The sequence below is a fragment of the Oncorhynchus mykiss genome, chromosome 11 (genome assembly GCF_013265735.2).
Source record: "Oncorhynchus mykiss isolate Arlee chromosome 11, USDA_OmykA_1.1, whole genome shotgun sequence".
NCBI lineage: Eukaryota > Metazoa > Chordata > Actinopteri > Salmoniformes > Salmonidae > Oncorhynchus > Oncorhynchus mykiss.
In genome coordinates, this window is record NC_048575.1 from 56,368,578 (window position 1) to 56,380,279 (window position 11,702).

Genomic DNA, 11,702 nt, shown 5'->3' on the forward strand with positions numbered 1-11,702 from the left:
TAATCCTGGACTATCGGACCACCATTTTATTACGTTTGCAATTGCAACAAATAATCTGCTCAGACCCCAACCAAGGAACATTAAAAGTCGTGCTATAAATTCACAGACAAAACAAAGATTCCTTGATTTCCTTCCAGATTCCCTCTGTCTACCCAAGGACGCCAGAGGACAAAAATCAGGTAACCACCTAACTGAGGAACTCAATTTAACCTTTCGCAATACCCTAGATGCAGTTGAATCCCTAAAAACTAAAAACGTTTCTCATAAGAAACTAGCTCCCTGGTACACAGAAAATACCCGAGCTCTGAAGCAAGCTTCCAGAAAATTGGAACGGAAATGGCGCCACACCAAACTGGAAGACCGTGCAGTACCGAAGAGCCCTTACTGCTGCTCGATCATCCTATTTTTCTAACTTAATTGAGGAAAATAAGAACTATCCAAAATTCCTTTTTGATACTGTCGCAAAGCTAACTAAAAAGCAGCATTCCCCAAGAGAGGATGGCTTTCACTTTAGCAGTGATAAATTCATGAACTTCTTTGAGGAAAAGATCATGATTATTAGAAAGCAAATTACGGACTCCTCTTTAAATCTGCATATTCCTTCAAAGCTCAGTTGCCCTGAGTCTGCACAACTCTGCCAGGACCTAGGATCAAGAGAGACGCTCAAGTGTTTTAGTACTATATCTCTTGACACAATGATCAAAATAATCATGGCCTCTAAACCTTCAAGCTGCATACTGGACCCTATTCCAACTAACTACTGAAAGAGCTGCTTCCTGTGCTTGGCCCTCCTATGTTGAACATAATAAACGGCTCTCTATCCACCGGATGTGTACCAAACTTACTAAAAGTGGCAGTAATAAAGCCTCTCTTGAAAAAGCCAAACCTTGACCCAGAAAATATAAAAAACTATCGGCCATTAACGAATCTTCCATTCCTCTCAAAAATTTTAGAAAAGGCTGTTGCGCAGCAACTCACTGCCTTCCTGAAGACAAACAATGTATACGAAATGCTTCAGTCTGGTTTTAGACCCCATCATAGCACTGAGACTGCACTTGTGAAGGTGGTAAATTACCTTTTAATGGCATCAGACTGAGGCTCTGCATCTGTCCTCGTGCTCCTAGACCTTAGTGCTGCTTTTGATACCATCGATCACCACATTCTTTTGGAGAGATTGGAAACCCAAATTGGTCTACAAGTTCTGGCCTGGTTTAGATCTTATCTGTCGGAAAGATATCAGTTTGTCTCTGTGAATGGTTTGTCCTCTGACAAATCAACTGTAAATGTCGGTGTTCCTCAAGGTTCCGTTTTAGGACCACTATTGTTTTCACTATATATTTGACCTCTTGGGGATGTCATTCGAAAACATAATGTTTTTTCCATCTACGTAACAATGCAAAAATCAGAAACTTTCTGTCCAAAAATGATGCAGAAAAATTAATCCATGCTTTTGTCACTTCTAGGTTAGACTCCTGCAATGCTCTACTTTCCGGCTACCCGGATAAAGCACTAAATAAACTTCAGTTAGTGCTAAATACGGCTGCTAGAATCCTGACTAGAACCAAAAAATTTGATCATATTACTCCAGTGCTAGCCTCCCTACACTGGCTTCCTGTCAAAGCAAGGGCTGATTTCAAGATTTTCCTGCTAACCTACAAAGCATTACATGGGCTTGCTCCTACCTATCTCTCTGATTTGGTCCTGCCGTGCATACCTACACGTACGCTATGGTCACAAGACGCAGGCCTCCTAATTGTCCCTAGAATTTCTAAGCAAACAGCTGGAGGCAGGGCTTTCTCCTATAGAGCTCCATTTTTATGGAACAGTCTGCCTACCCATGTCAGAGACGCAAACTCGGTCTCAACCTTTAAGTCTTTAATGAAGACTCATCTCTTCAGTGGGTCATATGATTGAGTGTAGTCTGGCCCAGGAGTGGGAAGGTGAACGGAAAGGCTCTGGAGCAACAAACCGCCCTTGCTGTCTCTGCCTGGCCGGTTCCCCTCTTTCCACTGGGATTCTCTGCCTCTAACCCTATTACAGGGGCTGAGTCACTGGCTTACTGGGGCTCTCTCATCCCGTCCCTGGGAGGGGTGCCTCACCTGAGTGGGTTGAGTCACTGATGTGATCATCCTGTCTGGGTTGCCCCCCCCCCCCCCCTGGGTTGTGCCGTGGCGACGATCTTTGTGGGCTATACTCAGCCTTGTCTCAGGATGGTAAGTTGGTGGTTGAAGATATCCCTCTAATGGTGTGGGGGCTGTGCTTTGGCAAAGTGGGTGGGGTTATATCCTTCCTGTTTGGCCCTGTCCGGGGGTGTCCTCGGATAGGGCCACAGTGTCTCCTGACCCCTCCTGTCTCAGCCTCCAGTATTTATGCTGCAGTAGTTTATGTGTCGGGGGGCTAGGGTCAGTTTGTTATATCTGGAGTACTTCTCCTGTCCTATTCGGTGTCCTGTGTGAATTTAAGTGTGCTCTCTCTAATTCTCTCTTTCTCTCTTTCTTTCTCTCTCTCGGAGGACCTGAGCCCTAGGACCATGCCTCAGGACTACCTGACATGATGACTCCTTGCTGTCCCCAGTCCACCTGGCCGTGCTGCTGCTCCAGTTTCAACTGTTCTGCCTTATTATTATTGGACCATGCTGGTCATTTATGAACATTTTAACATCTTGGCCATGTTCTGTTATAATCTCCACCCGGCACAGCCAGAAGAGGACTGGCCACCCCACATAGCCTGGTTCCTCTCTAGGTTTCTTCCTAGGTTTTGGCCTTTCTAGGGAGTTTTTCCTAGCCACCGTGCTTCTACACCTGTATTGCTTGCTGTTTGGGGTTTTAGGCTGGGTTTCTGTACAGCACTTTGAGATATCAGCTGATGTACGAAGGGCTATTTAAATACATTTGATTTGATTTGATCTGAAGGGCCATCACCCTGCTGACAGCTCCAAGGTCTCAGCCCTCAACACCGGGCAGAGCCACCACACCTCTGCTGGCACCATGGTCCCTGACACTCGGCAGGGCCACCACCCTGCTGCCTGCTCAGAGTTCTCCATCCTCGAAACTGGGCAGAACAACCACCCTGCTGCCAACGCCAGGGGCCTCACCCTTGACACCGGGCAGAACCACCACTCCTCTGCTGGTATCAAGGGCCTCGACACAGGCACCACCAGACCTGTGCTTCAGCCAGCCAAGGGTGAAGAGAAGAAGCAGTGTGCCCTCACTAAACCTCCTGTGTGCATGGACATTCCTCATGAGCCACCCAAACTGTAGCAGTGGGCCAAACAGACACCCCACAAACCAGAGAACGAGCAGCTGGCATGGGGAAAACATTAGATCCACACCCAACACAAGTCCAGTCAGAGGGAAACACATGGACTTCCAGGTATGCAAACCAGCTTGTCACACCCTCATTCTTGGGTTAATCCACAACAAAACAGGGCTGAGGAAGAACGACAAAGACGCTAAAGGTGGTTGAGGAGTGTGCCCATCCATGCCAGCAGCAGCAAGACCTGCAGCAGATAAATAACCACAAAGTAGTTCAGGACTGTTACAATGTTTCCCAGTTACTGAGAAGTCAAGTCTTAAAAATACTATTATTCACACTGAAAATGCATGCCGCCTATATAGTACCACCGTATGAGTCATAATACCCATAAAACCTAGGGGTCAAACAAAGAAATAGTTCCAATCGTTTTTCCACTTTTTCCACTTTTTTCCACTCTACTTTGTTGCTAATTAGCATTTTCTAATCTGAGAGTAAATAGAGCTGTCACGATCATTATAAGGAGTGGACCAAGATGCAGCGTGGTATGTTTCCATAATAGAAATAGAAAACAAAAGAACAAGAACAAAACAAGAATAAAACAAACAAACGGTGAGGCTAATAATATGCCCACAGGCAACTATACATAGACAAGATCCCACAAAGCACAATGGAAAAATGGCTACCTAAATATGATCCCCAGTCAGAGACAATGATAAACAGCTGCCTCTGATTGGGAACCATACTAGGCCAACATAGAAATATAATTCACCTAGATAACCCACCCTTAAATCACACCCCAACCTAACCAACATAGAGAATAAAAGCTCTCTATGGTCAGGGAGTGACAGTACCCCACCCCAAAGGTGCAGACTATGGCCGCAAAACCGGACTCAATAGGAGAGGGTCAGGGTGGGCATCTACCGTCGGGAGCGGCTCCGGTGTGGGGCGAAGTACCCACTCCACTCGTGGACACGTCATCGGAGGAACCGGACCGTGGCTCGTCGCCGGAAGAATCGGACCGTGGGTCATCGCCAGTGGAACCGGACCGCGGACCGTCGCCGGGGACTCCGGACCGTCGCCGGATGCTCTGGATTTTAAGTGTTTCTATAATTCCCTATGGTAAAATTGAATGGTGGAAAAACAATTGGAACCATTTCCCTGTTTGACCGCTAGGTTTTATGAGTATTATGACACCTCCACTGTGGGGCTCGATAGCGAGTGCCAAACACTGGCCACACATTCTGCAAGATTGATTGTCTATTCAAACAATTTAAAAGTGCTGCCTAGAGCCCACACTTCTATGCAAAAGAGAAATTGATGTTCAATATTTTGTTCATCAATACATGGTTGTGTTTCTATCTCCTGCCTTGGTATAGGACCTGAGATTAAATAAATAAAATACAATTTTATTTGGTCACATACACGTGTTTAGCAGATGTTATTGCGGGTGTAGCCAAATGCTTGTGCTTCTAGTTCCGACAGTGCAGCAAAATCTAACCAGTAATATCTAACAATTTCACAACAAATGCCTAATACACACAAATCTAAGTAAAGGAATGGAATTAAGAATGTATACATACATTTATGGACGAGCAATGTCAGAGTGGCATAGACAGTATAGAATAGTATAGATATAGATAGTATAGAATACAGTATATAGATATGAGATGAGTAATGCAATATATGTAAACATTATTAAAGTGACTAGTGTTCCATTAATTAAAGTGGCCAATGATTTGAAGTTTGTGTATGTAGGGAGCAGCCTCTCTGTGCTAGTGATGGCTATTTAACAGTCTGATGGCCTTGAGATAGAAGCTTCCCGGTGATGCCTTGTGCAGACTGCACCACCCTCTGGAGAGCCCTGTGGTTGTGGGGCTAAAATGTCACCCATATTCTCAAATATTTTAAATAGGCTACCGGTCTATTTACTTTCAAGCATGGTTGTCTATTGAATGAGCAATGGATAAATGGTAGCACAATATTTGTTGTGTAGCAGGAATAAACCAGTCATATCAGAAAAGGAGAGGCATGCCCTGCAATATAATCAAGATTTAGGCCTATATAATAAAAGTAAAAGAAATATATTAGCCACATGCTGCTATGTGATCTCCCACCAATGACAAATGCATCCGTTTGAGCATTAGGCTTACATTTTAATGTTTTTATTTTACTACCATTATAATTCATGTGCATCAAACACCTCCATTTTCACCAAAATAACAATATTTGCTTGCAATACAATTGACCATCCATTAGATCTTGTGTGTACACATGGTCTGAGATTTACGTGGAGATACATACATTTTCCCCTCAAGTTCCAAATGGCTAAATACCAACCTTTGCGGTAAAACTGGTGCATACAGCGTGTAGTTTTTTTTTGTGCTCACGCACCATTGATAATTGAGGCCCTGGCCTGCACCTGCCCTTAATCCTGAAAAAGCAGTGGCTCTTATGTAAACAGTATGGTAAGCACTTTTCTCACTTTTGTTTACGGGTGGGGAGGAGGAGAGGGTAGGCTACTCACAAAGACCCACTACTTAAAAGCATGTGAAGTTATCTACTTCCCTAGAAGACCCCTAGCTAGTAGCATTACATCAGAATCCAGTCTACATTCATTTGAATCAAGTCATTTTGCATGCTATGTTTTCACGATTTTGGAGGTGATAGAACAGTCCTTTAATTTGGTTGATTTTCCAATACCAAAAGCTGTGTTGTTGCTAATTTACTGTAATTTACTGTAGCTCTTCATGGCACATAGGTATCCTAATTGGGTTTAATTTTGTTGTCATAATGTGGACATTATACAGTAAATACTACAAAATGAATATTTTTTAACTCAACACATTTGTTTTGAGTTAGAATTTATGGTGGATTGAAACTACATGATAGAGAAAATACGTTGGAGACATATATACTATCGTTCAAAAGTTTGGGGTCACTTAGACATTTCTTTGTTTTTTTAAAGAAAAGCACATTTCTGTCCATTAAGATAACATCAAATTGATCAGAAATACAGTGTAGACATAGTTAATGTTGTAAATGACTATTGTAGCTGAAAACAGCTGATTTTTTAAATGGAATATCTACATAGGCGCACAGAGGCCCATTATCAGCAACCATCACTCCTGTGTTCCAATGGCACGTTGTTAGCTAATCCAAGTTTATCATTTTAAAAGGGTAATTGATCATTAGAAAACCCTTTTGCAATTATGTTAGCATTGCTGGAAACTTGTGCTGATTAAAGAATAATTAAAACTGTCCTTCTTTAGACTAGTTGAGTATCTGGTGCAGATTCAATTACAGGCTCAAAATGGCCAGAAACAAAGAGCTTTCTTCTGAAACTCATCAGTCTTTTCTTGTTCTAAGAAATGAAGGCTATTCCATGCGAGAAATTGCCAAGAAACTGAAGATCTCGTACAACACTGTGTACTACTCCCTTCACAGAACAGTGCAAATTGGCTCTAACCAGAATAGAAAGAGGAGTGGGAGGCCCTGGTGCACAACTGAGCAAGAGGACAAGTACATAAGAGTGTCTAGTTTGAGAAACAGACGCCTCACAAGTCGTCAACTGGCAGCTTCATTAAATAGTACCTGCAAAACACCCGTCTCAACGTCAACAGTGAAGAGGTGACTCTGGGATGCTGGCCTTCAAGGCAGAGTTGCAAAGAAAAAGCCATATCTATGACTGGCTAATTAGAAATAAAATATTAATATGGGCAAAAGAACACAGACACTGGACAGAGGAACTCTGCCTAGAAGGCCAGCATCCCGGAGTCGTCTCTTCACTGATGACGTTGAGACTGGTGTTATGCATTTGAAACTTTGAAAGTTTCTTCAAGTGCAGTCGCAAAACCCATCATGGCTCTCATGAGCACCGTCACAGGAAAGGAAGACAGAGTTACCTCTGCTGTATAGGATAAGTTCACTAGAGTTACTAGCCTCAGAAATTGTAGCCCAAATGAATGCTTCACAGAGTTCAATTAACAGACATCTCAACATCAGCTGTTCAGAGGAGACGGTGTAAATCAGGCCTTCATGGTTGAATTGCTGCAAAGAAACCACTGCTAAAGGACACTAATAAGAAGAAGAGACTTTCGTGGGCCAAGAAACACGAGCAATGGACATTAGACCGGTGGAAATCTGTCCTTTGGTCTGATGAGTCCAAATGTAAGAATGTTGGTTCCAACCGCTGTGTCTTCGTGAGACGCAGAGTAGATGAACGGATGATGTCCGTATGTGTGGTCCCCACAGTGATACATGGATGAGGAGGTGTGATGGTGCTTTGCTGGTGAGGCTGTCAGTGATTTATTTATAATTGAAGGCCCACTTAACCAGCATGGCTACCACAGCATTATGCAGCGATACGCCATCCCATCTGGTTTGCACTTAGCGAGACTATCATTTGTCTTTCAACAGGACAATGACCCAAAACACACCTCCAGGCTGTGTAAGAGCTATTTGACCAAGAAGGAGAGTGACCTAACCTCCACAATCACCTGACCTCAACCCAATGGAGATGGTTAGGATAAGTTGGACCGCAGAGTGAAGGAAAAGCAGCCAACAAGTGCTCAGCACATGTGGGAACTCCTTCAAGACTGTTGGAAAAGCATTCCAGGTGAAGCTGGTTGAGAGATTGTATTTGTCACATGTGCTAAATAGCCTACAACGGGTGTAAACTTGACCATGAAATGTTTGCTTATGTGCCCTTCCCAACCATGCAGGGTTTTTTTTATATCGAAAGACACATTACATGTTTTGTAAGGTCTGGGTTGAGCAAGTAAACAAGCAACTTCATAGCTTCAAACTGCCCTGTCCTACCACTATATCATATATATACTGAGTGTACAAAACATTCAGAACACCTGCTCTTTCCCTGACATAGACTGACCAGGTGAATCCAGGTGAAAGCTACAATCCCTTATTGATGTCACTTGTTAAATCCACTTCAATCAGTGTAGATGAAGGAGAGGAAACAGGTTAACAGAATCGATGGGTCCCCCGTGAGATGGTTGAGCTAACGTAGACTAATGCGATTAGCATGAGGATGTTAGTAACAAGAACATTTCCCAGGACATAGACATTTCTGATATTGGCAGAAAGCTCAAATGATTGTTTATCTAACTGCACTGTCCAATTTACAGTAGCTATTACAGTGAAAGAATACCATGCTATTGTTTGAGGAGAGTGATCAGTTATGAACTTGAAAAGTTATTAATAAACCAATTAGGTACATTTGGGCAGTCTTAATACAACATTCTGCACAGAAATGCAATGGATCAGTCTAAAACTTTGCACGTACATTGCTGCCATCTAGTGGCAGAAATCCAAATTGCGCCTAAACTCCTAAGTCAATTTTTTAATTATTTTTATTTCACCTTTATTTAACCAGGTAGGCTAGTTGAGAACAAGTCCTCATTTGCAACTGCGACCTGGCCAAGATAAATTCGACACATACAACAACACAGAGTTACACATGGAATAAACAAAACATAGTCAATAATACAGTAGAACAAAAGAAAACAAAAAGTCTATTCAATGAGTGCAAATGAGGTAAGATTAGGGAGTTAAGGCAATCAATAGGCCATGGTGGCGAAGTAATTACAATATAGCAATTAAACACTGGAATGGTAGATGTGCAGAAGAGGAATGTGCAAGTAGAGATACTGGGGTGCAAAGGAGCAGGTGGCGAAGTAATTACAATATAGCAATTAAACACTGGAATGGTAGATGTGCAGAAGATGAATGTGCAAGTAGAGATACTGGGGTGCAAAATGAGGTAGGTAGATATATGGGCTATGTACAGGTGCAGTGATCTGTGAGCTGCTCTGACAGCAGGTGCTTAAAGCTAGTGAGGAAGATATGAGTCTCCAGCTTCAGAGATTTTTGCAGTTCGTTCCGGTCATTGGCAGCAGAGAACTGGAAGGAAAGACGACCAAAGGAGGAATTGGCTTTGGGGGTGACCAGTGAGATATACCTGCTGGAGCGCGTGCTATGAGTGGGTGCTGCTATGGTGACCAGTGAGCTGAGATAAGGCAGGGCTTTACCTAGTAGAGACTTGTAGATAACCTGTAGCCAGTGGGTTTGGCGACGCGTATGAAGTGAGGGCCAACCAACGAGAGCGTACAGGTCGCAATGGTGGGTAGTGTATGGGGCTTTGGTGACAAAACCGATAGCACTGTGATAGACTGCATCCAGTTTGTTGAGTAGAGTGTTGGAGGCTATTTTATAGATGACATCACCAAAGTCGAGGATCGGTAGGATGGTCAGTTTTACAAGGGCATGTTTGGCAGCATGAGTGAAGGATACTTTGTTGCGATATAGGAAGCCAATTCTAGATTTCATTTTGGATTGGAGATGCTTAATGTGAGTCTGGAAGGAGAGTTTACAGTCTAACCAGACACCTAGGTATTTGTAGTTGTCCACGTATTCTAAGTCAGAGCCGTCCAGAGTAGGGATGATGGACAGGCGAGCAGGTGCGGGCAGTGATTGGTTAAATAGCATGCATTTAGTTTCCCCTGCGTTTAAATGCAGTTGGAGGCCACGGAAGGAGAGTTGTAATTGCATTGAAGCTCATCTGGAGGTTAGTTAACACAGTGTCCAAAGAGGGGCCAGAAGTATACAGAATGGTGTCGTCTGCGAAGAGGTGTACCAGAGAATCACCAGCAGCAAGAGCAACATCATTGATGTATACAGAGAAGAGAGTCGACCCGAGGATTGAACCCTGTGGCACCCCCATAGAGACAGCCAGAGGTCCGGACAACAGGCCCTCCGATTTGACACACTGAACTCTATCAGAGAAGTAGTTGGTGAACCAGGCGAGGCAATCATTTGAGAAACCAAGGCTGTCGAGTCTGCCAATAAGAATGTGGTGATTGACAGAGTCGAAAGCCTTGGCCAGGTCGATGAATACGGCTGCACAGTAATGTCTCTTATAGATGGCGGTTATGATGTTGTTTAGGACCTTGAGCGTGGCTGAGGTGCACCCATGACCAGCTCTGAAACCAGATTGCATAGCAGAGAAGGTACGGTGGGATTCAAAATGGTCGGTAATCTGTTTGTTAACTTGACTTTCGAAGACATTAGAAAGACAGGGTAGGATAGACATCTGTAGCAGTTTGGGTCTAGAGTGTCACCCCCTCTTAGACGATACGAAAGAGAGGTTGAACAGTCTAGTAATAGGAGTTGCAACAATTTCGGCAGATCATTTTTAGAAAGAGAGGGTCCAGATTGTCTAGCCCAGCTGATTTGTAGGGGTCCAGATTTTGCAGCTCTTTCAGAACATCAGCTATCTGGATTTGGGTAAAGGAGAAATGGTGGGGGCTTTGGCGGGTTGCAGGGGAGGGTGCCGGGCAGTTGACCGGAGTAGAGGTAGCCAGGTGGAAAGCATGGCCAGCCTAGAGAAATGCTTATTGAAATTCTCAATTATCATGGATTTATCGGTGGTGGGGTAGTAGGTTCCAGGCGCACGGGTTTGGGTCAAGAACTGCAACGCTGCAGGGGTTTTTCAAGCTCAACAGTTTCCTGTCTGTGTGAAGAATGGCCTACTACACAAAGGACATCCAGACAACTTGACAAAACTGTGGGGGGGGGCTCAATGTTAATGCTAATTAATTACTTAAAAATCATACAATGTGATGTCCATCTCTCACAGTTGAAGTGTACATACTTTACATACTTTGTAAGTAGGAAAATCTGAAAAATCGGCAGAGTATCAAATACTTTTTCTCCCCACTGTATATCACTCCAGTGTTTAATTGCTAAATTGAAATTATTTCACCCCTGTGGCCTATTTATTGCCTTACCTCCCTTATCTTACCTCATTTGCACACACTGTATATAGATAGACCTTTTCTCTATTGTGTTATTAACTGTATGTTTGTTTATTCCATGCGTAACTCTTTGTTGTTGTTTGTGTCGCACTGCTTTGCTTTATCTTGGCCAGGTCACAGTTGTAAATGACAACTTGTTCTCAACTAGCCTACTTGGTAAATAAAGGTGATTTTTTTAAACTGCACTGTCCAATTTACAGTAGCTATTACAGTGAAAAAATACCATGCTATATGAACAGGGTGCACAACAACAAACCCCTGCTGTCTCAGGGGTTCAAAGACCAGCATCCCTGAGTTGCCTCTTCACTGTTGACGTTGTTACTGGTGTTTTGCTGGTACTATTTAATGAAGCTGCCAGTTGAGGACTTGTGAGGCGTTTGTTTCTCAAACTAGACACTAATGTACTTGTCCTCTTGCTCAGTTGTGCACCGGGGCCTCCCACTCCTCTTTCTATTCTGGTTAGAGCCAATTTGCGCTGTTCTGTGAAGGGAATAGTTCACAGCATTGTACAAGATCTTCAGTTTCTTGACAATTTCTCGCATGGAATAACCTTAATTTCTCAGAACAAGAATAGACTTATGAGTTTCAGAAGAAAGGCCTCTGTACGCCTATGTAGAT